This window comes from Leucopleurus acutus (genome assembly GCF_964270905.1).
Source record: "Leucopleurus acutus genome assembly, chromosome: 3".
Taxonomy (NCBI): Eukaryota; Metazoa; Chordata; class Mammalia; order Artiodactyla; family Delphinidae; genus Leucopleurus; species Leucopleurus acutus.
The window spans coordinates 131,530,176-131,548,753 of NC_139145.1; the positions used below are offsets into that span (position 1 = coordinate 131,530,176).

The following is an 18,578-nucleotide window of genomic DNA, read 5'->3' on the forward strand; positions in this document are numbered from 1 at the left end:
AGCCTTTAGAGCAAATACCTGCACTATCTAACCACAAAACAAAACAGTTCCTGAACTACAAATGAATGAGCAAATGAATGAATGAATGGATAGATAAAATAATTTTTAAAAGAAAGAAACTATATGGCTCATCCACATCTTTGGGGCGTGATTAAGACTTGCTGATACAGATAATAGCTAAATCAGACTTAATTCATTGTTCAAAAGGACAGGAAAGGACTAATGGAAGAAAAATGTCAAGAATGAAGGGGACTGTCATTGTAGGAGGGCCAACGTTTTCTAGATTGCCTCAGGCAGCAGTATTTCTTAACTCAAACTGCAGCTAAGCTCGTGCTAGGCATGCACTCCACACTGCAGCTCCCCCTGAACAAATTGAAGGCACTTGTCCCTTCAATCATTGTGAGCATGTTATCCGTACCCTTTGGGCACCAACTATCAAGGCCTGTGCTTCAAGGAGCCACGGAGAGCCTTAGGACTCTGGATTTAAGACTGTTGAGTCAGAAGCAGGGATGGGCGGAAGGAAGAGAGAGCCTGGCAGAGTCTCGTAAGCATCTGTGCACCATCTGTGCACTGAAAGGGACAGCTACATTAGCCTCTCCTTCTTTTCCCCTTGGATGTATGGGGATTTACTGTCTGTGGTTAGATATCTGCCTTCTCAGATGGGAATGGCTAAAATAGGAAAAAGTTGACTAAGTAAACAGAGGAAGGGCCATTGCAATTTCTGAGGAATTAATGTTCATTTTTTTTTACGAAAAGTTTTTACCACATGTTGATTTTATATTTTTTTCTGTTTCCACTCATAATGTATTAGTCTTTTTTTTTTTTTTTTTGTGATACGCGGGTCTCTCACTGTTGCGGCCTCTCCCGTTGTGGAGCACAGGCTCCGGACGTGCAGGCTCAGCGGCCGTGGCTCACGGGCCCAGCCGCTCCGCGGCATGTGGGATCTTCCCGGACCGGGGCACGAACCCGTGTCCCCCTGCATCGGCAGGCGGACTCTCAACCACTGTGCCACCAGGGAAGCCCTGTATTAGTCTTTAGAATCAGCAAACGTGTAAAAACAAAGACAATAAGCCTAATACCATTCTGTGTACATAGGACACCATCACTCAACAGACCAATGCATTCTTATTATTGGCACAGCAACAGTACATCCCACGGTGGTAAGAAGTGTGAGAGCTTCAAGAAGTCCTAAACCTCTGCTCCCTCTTGGACTTCACACTTTCAATCTGTAGGCACTACATTGCCCAATTTATTAATTCTTTTAAGTCCAGCTTTCATCCTGATCCAGGTAGTTATTGCCTTTACCACTTGTCTATACAATAAATATATATTTTATAATTATATAAACATTTGTTTCTATATTGTATATATTTAGATATTTTACCATGTGTTGTATATCAGCACATATATACATTTATTGTATACACACAGATTTATTAAGAATTACATTTGTCATTGTGGTGAACGCTGTGGTGAATTCTGCTTCTTTGCCCTCTCTTCCGCAGGGCTGATTCCTAAGAGCACTACCTAACGGATGCCCTAAACACTTACCTCCCTCTCAGAACCTGCTTTCCAATGATTTCTCCCAACATGCAACAATGATATTAATCAGTGTTTCACACTGAAAACTCAAAGTGATAAGATAATAAATATATTAGTTCAAAGGCTGGACATATCAAGGATGCCATCGTAATGCCTGGATTTTGAGAGATGTAGGGTGGTCTTTATAATTCGATAGGAAAATAAACCTTCAAAATGAATTCCGTATTTTTCAGAAATCTGCACATAGGATTTTAGGGATCCTATTTGGAAATAAACCCAAATGTTATTTTCGTGTTCTTGGTGAGAAAACTGAATTCAGTACTAAGTTACTCTTACCTGCACTCCATCATGAGGGTTGCTTACTAACATAAAAATGTGGGGTAGTAGAAGAAGACCTAGGCTTAAATACCAATGCCTCTACTTGTGACACAACCTTGGGCAAATCATTTAACCTCTCTGAGTCTCATTTCCCTCATCTGTCACACAAAAATTTATAACAAAATGAAATACGTTATGTAATCTGTCCAGCTCAATGCTTGGCACATTTATGTTAGCTAAACAAATGTTTGGTTTCTTTTGACGTTGAAGAGTAGCGTTACCTTTTAACTTCACAATAAGGGAGGTTCACATTACAGTAAGACTATAGGGGAATACAAAGAAGATTGATATATATGTATGGTGTCACAAGATATTTCTAAAAATCTAGAAGGTATGGAAACTTCATTGAAACTTTGTCAGATGTCCCAGACTCATGCTTTCTACCTTCTATTTGTCCTCACCATATCTTCTAAAACTTGATTATTCCCTAAGAGACTCATGGATGTTAATTTCCTTCTTCATTTTAATCAAGGCCCCATGACAGATAACTAGCTTCTAGTGCCTATCAGAAGTGAGTCCCTCATATTCATTCATTCTGCTAGAGATCTTTTGACTTATGGAATAATTTTAGTAACAATGCTCTGAGAAACATATTTGGACATTGAACTTTATTCTCCTTCAAACATAATCTCAGTTTCTTCAAACTTAACCAGCTTGACGGATTTCATTATTAAGCACTCAAATCTCACTGACCCATGCCCCCATTAGCTGATATCCCTTCAAGGCCCTTCCATTTCTCCTCCCATCTGTCTCCCAGGAGCATCTATAGAGAGTCTTACGTGCTCTCACAGGCTCTCTCTACCAGTCCTCTCCTATTCTCCAGGACCCCTCATGGTGGCCCTAGAAGCCTCTTGAGAGTGCCACCTATGACTGCTGTTTCCGCCATCCCCCCATGATAACCCTGACACCTGGGCCAGGGAGCCTCTTCTGAGATCCACAAAGCAAACACTTAAGTAGCCCACACCACCCTGCGTCCCCTGGAGTCTTCAGGGCACTGAAGCTGTGCCATGCTGGGAGCTGTGGAAGATGAGGCTAGAGAGGCGGGCAGGAGGGAGGTCCTGTTTACTCTGCTAAGAAGCTTGGGATGAGCCTGTAGTCAGCAGGGAGTCAGCTAAGGGTTTAGACAGGAGCTTAACGCATATATTTGTATTTTAGCAACATCACTACCTGACATATAGAGGATGAAATGGAGGGAAACCACAGTTGCTGAGTCAAGAGAATGATTATGAGGATTCTGTAATGGTACAAGGAAGAGAGAGTGGAGGCCTCAGCCTAGGCAGTGGCAGTGTCCCTGTGCTGTGCAGAAGGAGGGCTAACCTCTCTGGGCTGCGCTTACTAGCCTTCCATGTCGGCTGCTTTCCAATTAGCTTGGGCCACTGGTAGTTACTGTCAGGAGATCGGGAAGCGGGAGGAAAGGAAAATCCGGCGTATTTCACCCTCCCTCTGTGGGTCTCAGGTGACACCTCCAGCAGCTGCTGCATCTCCTCCTTGGCACGTGCACAGGCCCTAATTCTGGCTTCTGTCCAAGGATCCCGCCCTGGGCTCTGGGAACCCCACTTCCTCCTTTTGTCCCTCCAGCCCAGGGTTGATTGTGGCTTCCTGCTGTGGCTAACATCTGAGTTGCTGCTTTGTCTCCTGTTTGGCTTCTCATCTCTTCCACCATCTGTATAACTGATTTGCTGTATAAAACCTCTCTTTTAAAATATCTGGAGAGGTTTTTCTTCTGGTTGGACTCTGACTGATACAGGAGGAGATGCATTTGAGAAATATTTTGGTGGCAGAATCATTGGGACTTTAGGAAGATTTCTCGTATCACTTAACTCAAAATTGTTCTCACTCTTTTGCACATCCCTGAACTGAAGCTTATTGTATTGATTCCTTAGCTAGCTGGCTATTTGCAGTATGGCAGAGATGGGAAGTGGCCAAACTCCATGTGACAAGAATAAAAGATCAAAAACAACGGGTGCTGCATGGGTAGGGCAGACAAGTCTTCTCAGGGGGCTCACCTTCCACAGGAATCATCCACTGTCTGGTCCCCCAGGCTTCAGACTGCCAGCCTCTACAAATGGGAATGTGAACCCGACCCAACGGGATGCCCCAGACATCAGTACTTGATTTAGAACATGCTACATGAAGACCTAACAGAACAAAGTTAAGGTACTATTTTGTTGGATGGAATCAGGACAAGGAATAGAAGGCACAAATGGCCAGGAAGGAAAAGGGCAAGGAGATGATGGTGAACACAAAGATACCCAGGCTACAGAGGACGGCACAGTGTGAATGAAGACAGTGTCTGGCCTGGCCAGAAAGAGGCCTGGAAACAAGGGGGCACAGATGCCCTGTGTGATGCTGAAGGTGCCGCATTGCCTACATAGTACAGGAAGGACACCAGAGAGGAGCCACCTCTCTCCTAGAGAACTGGTCAGTTTGCAGCTAATAAAGGCTTGCTGGGGGTTGGCCAGACTGACGGGCATTTTATTTTATTTTTTCATTAAGTAAACTTTTTTATTTCAGAATATTTTCAGGTTTAGAGAGAAGTTGCAAAGAGAGTACAGAGTCCCCATATATCCCTCACCCATTTTCCCCTACTGTCACTGTCTTACGTTACTATGGTACATTTGTCACCAACATTGAAACCGACATTAGTACATGACCACTACTAAACTCTGCAGTTTACTTGAATTTCACTATTCTTTCCTAATATCTGGTCCCCTGCCCCCGAGGATCCTCCTATATTACATCTAGGGGCATTTTATTTTTATTTCCAATCTATCTTAATACTTAGAGAGAAAAATACTTGCCCTCATTTATTTTATTAAAGGGGTACTCTAATAAACAAACAAACAACAACAGCAACAAATCATTAAAACGTTTCCAAACTTCAGTACACTTCCTCAAAGAGGACTAGGGTCAATTCTCTTCCTTAGGACCGTGTACTTGGGCATAGAACACAGGAGCCAAACTACATGGGTTCAAATTCCAGTCCACCCCTTTCTTTCTGGGCAACCTCTGGAAAGTACATAAGCGATTAATCCTTCTTGGCTCTAGTTTCCTCATCTATAAAATGGAAATAGTGACAATAGAGGTGGGATATGGGAATTAAAGTTAATAGTACCTACACTTACAACAGTGCCCGGGTACAGAGTAAGCACTGACTTGATCTTGGTTGTTATTACTATTGCTATATGATTCCAGAGTATTCTATATATCTCTTTTCTTGACACTCATCTTGCTTTTAATTACGTGTTTCACATCTGCATTTACTTGTAGACTATGATCTTCATGAGTTCAAAGACATTCCTGTCTAACTCAAAGTAGATGCTCAGGAAATAATCACTTAATTGTTTTACATGCTGAATGCAGAGCCATCAACCAACCACATGAAATGTAACAGCTTGAAGGAAGAGAAAGTGAACAAGATAAAGTTAGATAGATAACGGAGACACACACACACACACACACACACACACACACACACACACGTCAAACGGGGGCAAAATACTAACATTTTGTTTCTTGGCCATTGGTATATGATACCATGTCCTTGCTCATATTTAAACCCAATTTTTCCTCATGTGCTACAATATACTAAAAGAGAATGTATTTTTCTGAGGTTAACAGTTAAGTTCAGAAGGACACCACCCTTTCGAGCATTGGTAATAAAGAATGGCAGAGGGAATTCTGGATGTAATTCCCAGCTATAGCTTTCTGGTGAAATTGGCATTAGGAGTACACAAGAAATGAACCAGTGTGCTACTCAAATGACTTCAATATTCAAATTTCTTGACAAATGCCCTGAAAAACTGAGTGTGCTTCATGTATAGATGCACACTTGGGCTCTGGGAACCCCAGGCACAGATGTCTGTAAAGCCGTGTATATTTCTGCCATAAATGCAGCTTTAAAATGTGCTCCACCCCTATCCAGACCTCCAGACAAGGAAGTTGTTAAATGCATTTTTTTTCTTTCCTGTAAGTTGCCTTCGCTTTTGAAATATTGCAAAGTGGCTGTCCCACAGGGTGGAGGTGGAATCAGCAGCTGCAGTGCCTCTTACTCCGTCATCTCTTTGGTATGTTGCTTCCTTTCACTCTCATGTTGGGAAAGATCCCACCCATCCTTTGCATTCCTCCTGAGCAAGTTGTGTCATGGAAAGGCGAGAGAGGAAGCTATTCCCATCCTCCAGGGTGTAATCAAAAAGGAAGGTTTTAATTAGTTTCTCAGGATGTTCTCAGTTTCTGCACAGAACAGCCCTTCCCTTTTTTGCATCAGAGCTCTTCTTGGATTATTCAAGAAACACACACAGACTCACACACATGGAGAACAGGCTTGTGGTTGCCAAAGGGGTGGGGGGAGGGGGAGGGATGAATTGGGAGTTTGAGATTAGCAGATGTAAAGTATTAGACAGAGAATGGATAAACAACAAGGTCCTACTGTATAGCACAGGGAAATATATTCAATATCCTGTGATAAACCATAATGGAAAAGAATATGAAAAAAATGTATATGTATAATTGAATTATAATTGAATCATTTTGCTGTACAGCAGAAATTAACACAACATTGTAAAGCAACTATACTTCAATAAAAATAAATTTTAAAAAAGGAAACACAGTTTTGCTCTCTCATGGTTAAACTCTGCGTATACAAATGTAACAAAGAGCCATGTACCCTGTCTTTCCTAGCACTTATCAAGTTGTAATTTGTATAATTAGTTGATTTGTGACCATCTCTCCCATTATGCTGAGGATTCCATGAAAGCAGTGGCATGTCTGATTTTGGTCTCCCTTATATCCTGAGAACAAAGCAGTGTGTCTAGCACATACTAGGCACTCAACAAATGGTTGAACAATAGAGAAAAACCCTATGATCACCTCAAGAGATGCAGAGAAAGCTTTCGACAAAATTCAACACCCATTTATGATAAAAATTCTCTAAGAAAGTAGGCATAGAGGGAACTTTCCTCAACATAATAAAGGCCATATACGACAAACCCACAGCCAACATCATCCTCAATGGTGAAAAACTGAAACCATTTCCACTAAGATCAGGAACAAGACAAGGTTGTCCACTCTCACCACTATTATTCAACGTAGTTTTGGAAGTTTTAGCCACAGCAATCAGAGAAGAAAAGAAACAAAAGGAATCCAAATTGGAAAAGAAGAAGTAAAGCTGTCACTGTTTGCAGATGACATGATACTATACATAGAGAATTCTAAAGATGCTACCAGAAAATTACTAGAGCTAATCAATGAATCTGGTAAAGTTGCAGGATACAAAATTAATGCACAGAAATCTCTGGCATTCCTATACACTAATGATGAAAAATCTGAAAGTGAAATTAAGAAAACACTCCCATTTACCATTGCAACAAAAAGAATACAATATCTAGGAATAAACCTACGTAAGGAGACAAAAGACCTATATGCAGAAAATTATAAGACACTGATGAAAGAAATTAAAGATGATACAAATAGATGGAGAGATATACCATGTTCTTGGATTGGAAGAATCAACATTGTGAAAATGACTCTACTACACAAAGCAATCTACAGATTCAATGCAATCCCTATCAAACTACCACTCGCATTTTTCACAGAACTAGAACAAAAAATTTCACAATCTGTATGGAAACACAAAAGACCCCGAATAGCCAAAGCAATCTTGAGAAAGAAAAACGGAGCTGGAGGAATCAGGCTCCCTGACTTCAGACTATACTACAAAGCTACAGTAATCAAGACAGCATGGCACTGGCACAGAAACAGAAATATAGATCAGTGGAACAGGATAGAAAGCCCAGAGATAAATCCACACACATATGGTCACCTTATCTTTGATAAAGGAAGCAAGAATATAGAGTGGAGAAATGACAGCCTCTTCAATAAGTGGTGCTGGGAAAACTGGACAGCTACATGTAAAAGAATGAAATTAGAACACTCCCTAACACCATACACAAAAATAAACTCAAAATGGGTTAAAGACCTAAATGTAAGGCCAGACACCATCAAACTCTTAGAGGAAAACATAGGCAGAGCACTCTATGATATAAATCACAGCAAGGTCCTTTTTGACCCACCTCCTAGAGAAATGGAAACAAAACCAAAAATAAACAGATGGGACCTAATAAAACTTAAAAGCTTTTGCACAGCAAAGGAAACCATAAACAAGACCAAAAGACAATCCTCAGAATGGGAGAAAATATTTGCAAATGAAGCAACTGACAAAGGATTAATCTCCAAAATTTACAAGCAGCTCAACATTAAAAACACAAACAACCCAATCCAAAAATGGGTAGAAGACCTAAACAGACATTTCTCCAAAGAAGATATACAGATTGCCAACAGACACATGAAAGAATGCTCAACATCATTTATCATTAGAGAAATGCAAATCAAAACTACAATGAGATATCATCTCACACCAGTCAGAATGGCCATCATCAAGAAATCTACAAACAATAAATGCTGGAGAGGGTGTGGAGAAAAGGGAACACTCTTGCACTGCTGGTGGGAATGTAAATCGATATAGCCACTATGGAGAACAGTATGGAAGTTCCTTAAAAAACTCCAAATAGAACTACCATATGACCCAGCAATCCCACTACTGGGCATATACCCTGAGAAAACCATAATTCAAAAAGAGTCATGTACCAAAATGTTCATTGCAGCTCTATTTACAATAGCCAGGAGATGGAAGCAACCTAAGTGTCCATCATCAGATGAATGGATAAAGAAGATGTGGCACATATACACAATGGAATATTACTCAGCCATAAAAAGAAACAAAATTGAGTTATTTGTAGTGATGTGGATGGACACAGAGTCTGTCATACAGAGTGAAGTAAGTCAAAAAGAGAAAAACAAATACCATATGCTAACACATATATAGAGAATCTAAGAAAAAAAAATAAAAAGGTCATGAAGAACCTAGGGGTAAGACGGGAATAAGAACACAGACCTACTAGAGAATGGACTTGAGGTTATGGGGAGGGAGAAGGGTAAGCTGTGACAAAGTGAGAGAGTGGCATGGACATATATACACTACCAAACGTAAAATAGATAGCTAGTGGGAAGCAGCCGCATAGCACAGGGAGATCAGCTCCGTGCTTTGTAACCACCTAGAGGGGTGGGATAGGGAGGGTGGGAGGGAGATGCAAGAGGGAGGAGATGTGGGGATATATATATATATATATGTATAACTGATTCACTTTGTTTTAAAGCAGAAACTAACACACCATTGTAAAGCAATTATACTCCAATAAAGATGTTAAAAAAAAAAGGTTGAAAAATAAAATAATAAACATGTGATTGAAGAAGCTTCCACTAGAGCAAACAAAACAGCCCTGAAGCATACATTGCTCTCAGAGACTGCTTCCTCACAAGGATCCTAGAAGGAGAATGGTTGATGATATAGTCTTTTCCATGTACCAGATACTTTTGTAAGTGCATCACATTTGTTGTATCCAATAAGTCAAATAATTCTCCTAACAATACTATGAGCTAGATTCTGTCATTATCCCCATTTTACAGATGAGAAATCTGATACAGAGAGAGAGAGAGAGAGAGCAGGTGAGTGACATTTCTCAAGGTCAAACAGCAGCTAGTGCAGAGCCTGGAAGAAAACACAGCCCAGTTGGCTCCAGAAACCATGCACCAACTCTCTATGGGATCTTGCCTCCTGAGACACTCTGTAGACAGTGCTTTGGAGCCACAGAGCACAAGCGGCATAAAGTTATCATAGTTCAAACTGGCAAAAAAGAATCAATTCAGGTCTGGACAGATGTGGATAAATTTATAACCCATCTTCTTCACTTAGGGCTGTCCACACACTTCAGATTTAACAAGGTGAAAGATTGTGTTACATACATTTTACCACAATAAAAAATATATTTTAAGAATGGATCATAGACATCAAACCTAAATCTGTAAAACTCAAAGAAGAAAACAAAGAAAGCTTAAAAAAATAAGGATTGTGCAACATCAATGGCAAAAATAAATAGATGCAAAAATTCTCTCTTGAATGCCTTTAATATCAAGTACACTCACAGATATTTAGTGAGTCAAAAATCTGCCTCTTCTTCCTAAAATATCATCTTAAGAATAGTTATTACGTGAAGATACAAATTAACTGTCTACTTCACTCCGAAGACTCCATGGAATCCCAAATGACCAAAGAACAGAGGTTAAATCCCATCGAATTAAGATTTCTGTATGAGGAAATGTCCACACAGTACTACAAAACATATATTCCAATTCCAAATGGGGTTTCAGACACAAAGAAATGGGCAGGAAAACATTTCTCTCACCTCTGAATTTCCACCGCACACCATGCCATTTTTCTTGTTCTTGACATTTCATGCATTGTCTTCTAATGGCCATGCACTTGTCTTATCTCCCCGCAAAAACTGTAAAGTCCTTACAACAGGAACTGTGTCTCACAGTAAAAGGCAATGTGCTGGAAAGAAAAGAACAAGATTTTTATTAGTAAGTGAAATTACCATTTACTATTTGTACAACCTTGAGCAAATTATTTAACTTCTCCCATCCTTGTTTTATTCATCTATAAAATGAGGTTAATAATCGCATAGAGAATTATTAGCTAGACTTTTAAAAGGGTATTTGAAGGTTTAGTTAAACATAGCAGATTGAAACATATATGGTTTATTCCAGAAACACATTAAAATTTCAGTGATAAACAAAAACTTCTTAAACTGATAAGGGTAAAGAAAGCAAGGGAAAAGAGATAAGAGAGAGAGAGAAAAAAAAGAACATATGTATAGAAAGCAATGGACTGATTTGTGGTAACTGATTAGCCAGACCAGCAAACAGGGAAACTCTTCAGCAAATAAAGTCACTACGAAGGTTCATTTGCACTTCAGGATCTCAGAAGGCTCAGGCTTTGGAGGCAGGAGGAACTTTGCAAGTGAGTGTTGGTGGGGTGAAAACAACACTGATTGAAAGTCTTTGCAAGGAGAGTGAAACCCTGGAAACATTCTGTTCCCCACATACCCAGGTGTCTACCTGGCTTAACTACGAATAATGTTTATGTAAACCTAGCAATGTATAGACTGAATATTAATCTGACCAAAAAGTATAATTTAGATTATAAAAACAGAGAAAGTAGAAGTATGTGTTTGGGGTGAGAGGAGGTATTTAAGAAAATTAAACCATTGTCTTCCATTGTAGAATGTTCATAGGCAGTATCTAAATGTGACAAATAAATAAATAGCAGTACAGTGTATAGCATTATGCAAAACTATGGAGGCAAATACCAGATTAAAGGATTAAAAGTGGTTTCCTGCAGGAGATGAGAACTGAGATGGGCTAGGTGAGACAGGGGCTGGTGTTGTGCATTATAAGCCTTGAGGAATGATTTGACTGTTATATCTATGCACATTTTTGTTTTGTTTTAACATTTATTTTTCTTTTATTTTTTTATTAATTTTTATTGGAGTATGGTTGCTTTACAATGTTGTGTTAGCCTCCACTGTACAACAAAATGAGTTAGCCATTTACATACAGATAGCCCCTCCCTTTTGGACTTCCCTCCCATTTAGGTTACCACAGTGCCGTAGGTAGAGCTCCCTGTGCTATACAGTATGTTCCTATCAGTTGTCTATTTTATCTATGTACATTTTCTAATCATAAAAAGTATTTTTCAAAAAATGAGCGCTGGGGGACTTCCCTGGTGGCTCAGTGGTTAAGAATCCGCCTGCCAATGCAGGGGACACGGGTTCGAGCCCTGGTCCAGGAAGATCCCACATGCCGCAGAGCAACTAAGCCCGTGCGCCACAACTACTGAGGCTGCGCTCTAGAGCCCACGAGCCACAACTACTGAAGCCCGTGCGCCTAGAGCCCATGCTCCGCAGCAAGAGAAGCCACTTCAATGAGAAGCCCGCGCACCGCAACGAAGAGCAGCCCCGGCTCGTCGCAACTGGAGAAAGCCCGCGTGCAGCAACAAGGACCCAATGTAGCCAAAAATAAATAAATTAATTAGTTTTTTTAAAAAGTTATATATATTAAAAAAAAGTGAGTGCTGGGCTACAGAAGGCAGTCAATAAACATCAGTGGCAGCTCTCTTAATCCCTGTTCATTTTTCTTTTCCCCACATATTTGTTTACGTTCATATTTATTGCCCTGTAGGTTCTCATTCACTGTTTACTAAGGAACTAAGCAAGTACCAAATCATCAACGTACCAAATCACCAAAAAAATCTTCGGAAGGGAATAAAGGATGGCATGCATTCACTGCCTTAGATTTTACAATATACCGTCACCCAGGAACCAAGTGTTCATCAGTTAACGATTAGTCTTCTTACGGGAGGGACAGAGAAAGAAGCTGCTATGTATAAGAAATCAGGTACCTGTTCCAAAGGCGTGGCCTGTGAAATATGAAAATTATGTTCAACTTGAAAAAACTCCTTTAAAATATTATCAGCTACCTAAAACTGACAGGTAGATTAACCTGACAGCATCAATCCTTAAAACAACCTTCGCTATCACCACGGTTACTTGGGTCCACATTTCCCTGCACCCATTCCCCCGCCCCCTTAAGCATGGTGCTGATTGGTTTATCACTGGTATTGATCAGGTGACATAATCCCTGAGTCTGGGCATATTTACTCTTGGGGAGCCTGATACACAATAGCATATTCACAGATGTACTCAGAATTTATGCAGCACAAACAAGCAACTATCACTTTTCAGAACCAGTTTCACATTTCGGCTTTGTATTTAGTACTGTCTTCTCTCAGGGGTTTTCCATCCCTGTAGTTCTCTCCTCCAGCATCCTTTCATTAGGATGAATGAGGGCAAAGAGATTAGGGTAGAAAGAAAAGCAGAGATCCACATGGGCAAGTCGTTTATTCCCACGGTCCACTCAACTGTTTCATTTATTTCAGGACTCCTGCCTGCCACGGTCACAACTTCTTTACTGAAGCACAGATCAGTGGGGGTCAACGGTCTGGACCTCAACCAAGGAGAAATGCCATGGTACCATTACTTTGTTTGCATGTTTGCTTATTTGTTGAAATGCATGAAAGAAAAATAGCATGAGGAGACCATACAGCAGATCTTTTCTTTTCCAAAAGAATTACTTCTGAAAAATCCAGATGACGTGCACTTTTGAAGAATTTTTCCAGTTTTATTTCCAGTAGTAACAATACATTAAACTCTCACTCCCAACAGCCTCACATGCTGCTCAGCAGAGCTGGTGATTTATGATAAAAAAAAAAAAAAATCCCTCAGAAATACAAAACCCAGTCAAACAACAAAGATTCAGATTAAACTCAAGCCAAAACAACAGATGCCTGGCACCACGTACTAAACACCACCAAACAGAGGCTCCCATGGAATGCATGAAGGAGGGAATTCCAGAGACACTGAGTCAGCCAGAGACATGGGAGCCAATTTGCCACTGTTGGGCATGGCAAGGGATATGGGAAAATCCCAGGTGAAGAGTTCAAGTTTTGCCAAATCTATTTTCTTATTGAAAATCTTCAATAATAGAGTGTTTCTAATATTGGCATAATTATCTAAACACTGGGTTATATTGTTTAATAAGAATTAAATGTCCACTTGAAACTAGTATTGTAAATCTACATACCTAAAAAAAAATTTTGAAAAAGAGGGTAAGAATGGCAGTCCAAAAGAGACTAGAGGATTTGCAATTATAGAAAAATGTTGGTGGATGTGAGCTGTGAATTAACCTATGCCAATTTTGCTGTTCATAACTATGAGGCTCTTTTGGGGAGGTATGTCCTATAGTAACAGGTACGTGAGTGTTCTTGGTCTCCTTCCTTCAACCTTGCTACCATGTATGATAGCAATTCTCAAGCTGAATTCTGCTATACAAACATTAATCATCAAGCAGTCACAAAAAGAATCATCCAACCGGTACTATAAGCATCATATAGTTCCAGCTTTCTAAACTTTGAGGTGCTTGGACCACATCCTGTATGAAAAGTTCCCTAAAACAAATGCAACAGTATTTTAGAGGCAGGATTTAGCTACATTCAGGCAAATAAGCACTCTGGATCAGCAAGCTAACTGGAGACGGTCAGAGATAAGCCTTGGTACCATGCTGAAGGGCACAGACGACATGGCTCTCTACATTTTTATGTCTCATCCATGCAAGGATGAGGATTGTTTCTTTAATATTTCTAGCCAGTCCACATATCCAAAGACCACTAATTTCATGAATGGAAACCTATTTCTAATATTTGCTATGCCACTTTACAAACTGACATTCGTTGGGCAGCTGAATTTCTTACGATAGCTAACCATGGAGCAGAATCTTCTAATTACATGCTAACTGATAAACCATGTACTGGGTTGAAGAGTGTCCCTTCAAAATTCATGTCCACCAGAAACTTGTGAATGTGACTTTATTTGGAAATAGGATCTTTGCAGATATAATCAAGTTAAGATGGGGTCATATTGGATTAGAGCCAACTTATAAGGACTGGTACCCTTATAAGAAGAGGGAAATTTGGAGACAACCACATACAGAGACAAGAACACTTTGTGAAGACTGAGGCAGAGATTAGACTGATGCATCTAGAAGCCAAACAATATCAAGGATTGTGGGCAACCACTAGAAGTCAGTAGGGAGGAATGGAGTATATTCTCTCTCAGAGCCTCCAGAAGGAATCAGCCTTGCTGACACCTCAGTTTTGGTCTTCTAGCTTCCAGGACTGTAAGAGAATAATTTTCTGCTGTTTTAAGCCTGTGTGTGGCAATTTGTTACAATAATCTTAGGAAACTAATATACCGTGAAATATGCATTTCCAACAAGGGGTACTAACCACACCAGGGAGCAGATTGAAACTATTATATATATCACATTATATATATATCACATTATATATATCACAATGTCAATCATGAGGTATTTCAAAGTAGATTATAGGCAACATCAAATATGCTAGTAGCATTGATATATATTTTTATATATAAATATTTTAAATATATATATATTTTTTAAACACTTATATTTTGAACAGCTCTATTAAGCAGCTAAGGGTACACGGAAGATGTGGATCATCTTTACATCCTTAAGCCTCAGATGCATCCCATGTCTTCTTAGACTTAGAAGACAGAATGGTTTCTATCTCTTCTTTTCCAAAGCGTGTTGGAGCCTTTACAGGGCATAGCTCATTCACAGGTATAGTTTGCCATCGATCAACAGACACCATTTGCACTGCTAAAAGAAGCCAAACCCAATATACAAAACATCACCAGAAGTTCTATTTTTTGAGATGAAAAGATGAAGATTTATTTGAAAAAATCCTTTGTGATATCTTTTTTCTACTGCAGGAACACCATAGAGTGAAATAAACAGCATCAATCCGTGGATAGAAAATGAGGAATACAATTTATTGTAACTTATCTGCATTATTTATAGTTTCTCAGCACATACACATTTTCATTTAAATCCTCCTATTTTTGTGCCAATTCAATCTTTGCTCTTACATCATCCTAAGTATAAGACCCAGTTCTGAAATTTGTTGTCTGTATGACCTGGAGGAAGCTATATGATATCATACAAACAGTGATAATGTGCACCTCCTAAGCTTACCGTGAGGATTCAATGAGACCACGTATGTCATATGTGAATTTCATGTAGCGCACAACGTGAGATAAATATTTGCTTCTTTTCTCCATTGACAGATATCTTAAATTTCTGGTCAGATCTCATTTGTTTCCATATGGAGCCCACCATTTTCTGTTATGGGATCTAAGACAAATGAAGGCATGAGTGAAAGGCACGGAGGCTCACTCTCTCCTTCAGATTTGCCTACAGACTCCACAGCACTGTGGAGTAAGAATGGGCGAGCCCCCAGCCCCGGAACAGGCAGGGCCCTGCAGGGTGGGAGGGCAGTGCACTGCTTGCTCCCTCGCCTTCCTCTGCAGAGGGACAATGGCTGGAAGAATATTCGGTTGGAATCGCTTCAGGACAAGCTCAGTTCCAACCCTACACCACCACCACCACCGCAACAGCACGCCCGCACCTCCACTCTTAGGACTAAAACTAGAATCAGCTGAACGTGCCGCAAAAGTGGGGCTCCACAGTGCAAGTTAATGATCACGGCACTACCCTGCTTCAGTGGAGAACATAGGAACCTGAGAAAATGGGTTGCAATCCAGGAGCTACCTTTTACCACCTGTGTCATCTTAAGAAACATATTTGAAGTTCCTCAGATTCAACTTCTCACCTGAAAAAATGGAGCACTTATTTCCCCTGTTGTTGACTTGCAGAGAAGATTAAAGATAATATGCACAAAGTACTTTGCCCAGTGCCTGATTCATATTTGGCTCTCAACGAGCAATAAATTTCCCCCCTCTCTGACCCGGTACGTACTCTAATCCGTGTGCCTTTCCTCCTCTTCTACTCTCATAGAAATATCATTCTTCACTCAAAGGCTGGCTTCCTACAACTTCTCTGTTTCTTTATCCCTCCTGCTCAGTGAACCCCTCCTACACCACTTCTTCTGGTCTCATCTGTGATGGTATTTAGAGATCCCAGGCTTTTGAGCCTTACTATCTCTAAGATCTCCATAAATGCTCTTAGATTCTCACTGCCACCCTCCAATATACGTCTTACTTTCCTTAGCTTACATTAAAAAAATCAAGGCTAGGAGATATTAAACTTGCCAAGTTAATAAGTGAGTGAATCAAAATTCAAACCCAGTGTGTCTAACTCCACAGTCCCTACACTGCATTGTCTACAAGGCTTACTTTGTCCATACTACCTTTCATGTTACGTCACACTTTAGGTACGTGATCCATACGCCAACTGATAATATGCATGAGGACAGGCTCAGCACAATGTTTAACCCACAGTAAATGCCAAATAAACGCTAATGATTGTTATATATAATCACTAATTAACTAGTTGATGATGATTAAATAATAGTGAATGTATTCATTATCCTATAGACATTTCCAGGCCAAAGAAAATCCTGAAACAAGGAAAGGCTGACTTCCTATTTCTTCAGGAGAGAAGAATTTTTAAAGATTATAGATTAAACCAGAATTGTTATAAAACCAGATGTTTGAAAGAAAACTAGGAAAACATGGGTCCATTCCAGAAGTGTAACAAGGCTCTTCATCAGCATAGCCTTCAGGAATGTTTCTAAAGGTGGTATGTTGATGTGTTGATGTGAGAATTGTTAAGGCTGTGATGAAAAGGCATTAAAGGAAGAAGGGTGAAAGCAAGACCATGAGCCAGGTAGAGACGGCACCCCATGTAACCAAGGGGTGGCCCATTTTTATACACTTGCTCACCTCTCCAATCAACAGAGAAGGTCCCGTCCCATCCTCACTAACTGTATGTTAGAATCCAGCTACTGAGTTAGAGGAAATCTGTAGTGATGAGAGTCAGATTCCTTCAATCCTGGTTATAATGAAAGATTTCTTATTATCCATCAATTTCAGCAAGGCTGTTCTGAGCTGACTTTGTTATCTGTATCCTGACAATGTGGCTTCATCTCTGAATGCAAGTAGAGATTGCTAATTTTTCCCCATCGGTTTTAAAGACCAAGTGACCAGCAATGGAGGAAAGTAAGATCTCTGCCTCAGATCTTACAGAGGAGCCCCACTGGGTCAGTGCCCAGGACTCCTGCCATCTCAATTAAGAAAAGCCCGAAGTAGTGTCTATGCTCATGTGAGGAAGGAGCTAGTTACTCTGATAAAAATCTTACCACTGATCTCCTGAGGATGGAAAAGTACGATGTAATGTGGCTGGCAGAGCTACTGATGCTGAGCGCTCGTAGGTAGCCGTTATTGTTTTGTTTCTGCACTGGAGGAGGTAAACGCATGCTTGCCTTTACATCTGGCACTCAGCCCCCTCCCAGGGAAGGACTTATGACTCCTGCCAGCACTGGACTTGCTTCTGACCATATTTTATTAATCTGGATGGTCTTGCATCCAAGTCACAAGTACTTGACTCGGAGAGCTGAGACACAGCCAGGTGCAGGGTGCTCACACACCCACCCTCACTTTGGTGTGTGCTGACCACAGCCTTAAATAGCCTTGACTTTCATCCCATGGGGAGCAATATGCAGCATTCTGTAACGTGGTCACAACTGGAGTTCCCCAGACTTCCAAAGTTCAGAAATCCAATAACATGAAAACTAATTCCTGGCAAGCATGAATGTTAAAAACAAGAAAATGAAATCTCAAAAACCTACCATGACCTAATCACCATCATTTCATAAAATAAGGACATTTTAACAACAAAAAAGGTAGGAAGTTCATGATCTCAGAATAAAGGATAGTCTCTTAAATTACTAATTGAATATTATACCAAAAATAATTTTTAAAAAGGGTTCAGATTACCCTTATGAAACTGCAAACCAGTGAAAATACAAAAACCACAGAGTGGTGTGTTTCTCATATTCTGGGAAATCCTTGAATATTATTCAGTGAGTGATCCTGGATGAGGGTATCTTATCCATCACACACATTGAAGGTGTACATATAGGAGTTTTGTTGTGGAGTTCATAAAATTGAGTATTTGGGTTTGTAATGAAACCCTGGAGAGAGATTTGTCTCCTACAGGCTGAGACCACAGCTGACTGCAGCCCTCTCACGCGCCTCCAGCCACAGTGCTCATTTCCGCCTTGAAACTCTCCTGTGGAGCCAGGATTAGCCATACTACTC

At 40.3% G+C, this 18,578-nt stretch overlaps 1 long non-coding RNA gene across 1 annotated transcript; it reads left to right on the top strand.

Annotated features, from left to right (window-relative positions):
* The first annotated feature begins 10,792 nt into the window (after window positions 1-10,792).
* LOC309959189 lies at window positions 10,793-16,193 on the top strand. The gene is made up of 3 exons (XR_014326067.1): window positions 10,793-10,837; window positions 12,815-12,905; window positions 15,585-16,193. It is a non-coding gene; the product is annotated as an uncharacterized lncRNA (long non-coding RNA).
* The last annotated feature ends 2,385 nt before the right edge of the window (window positions 16,194-18,578 follow it).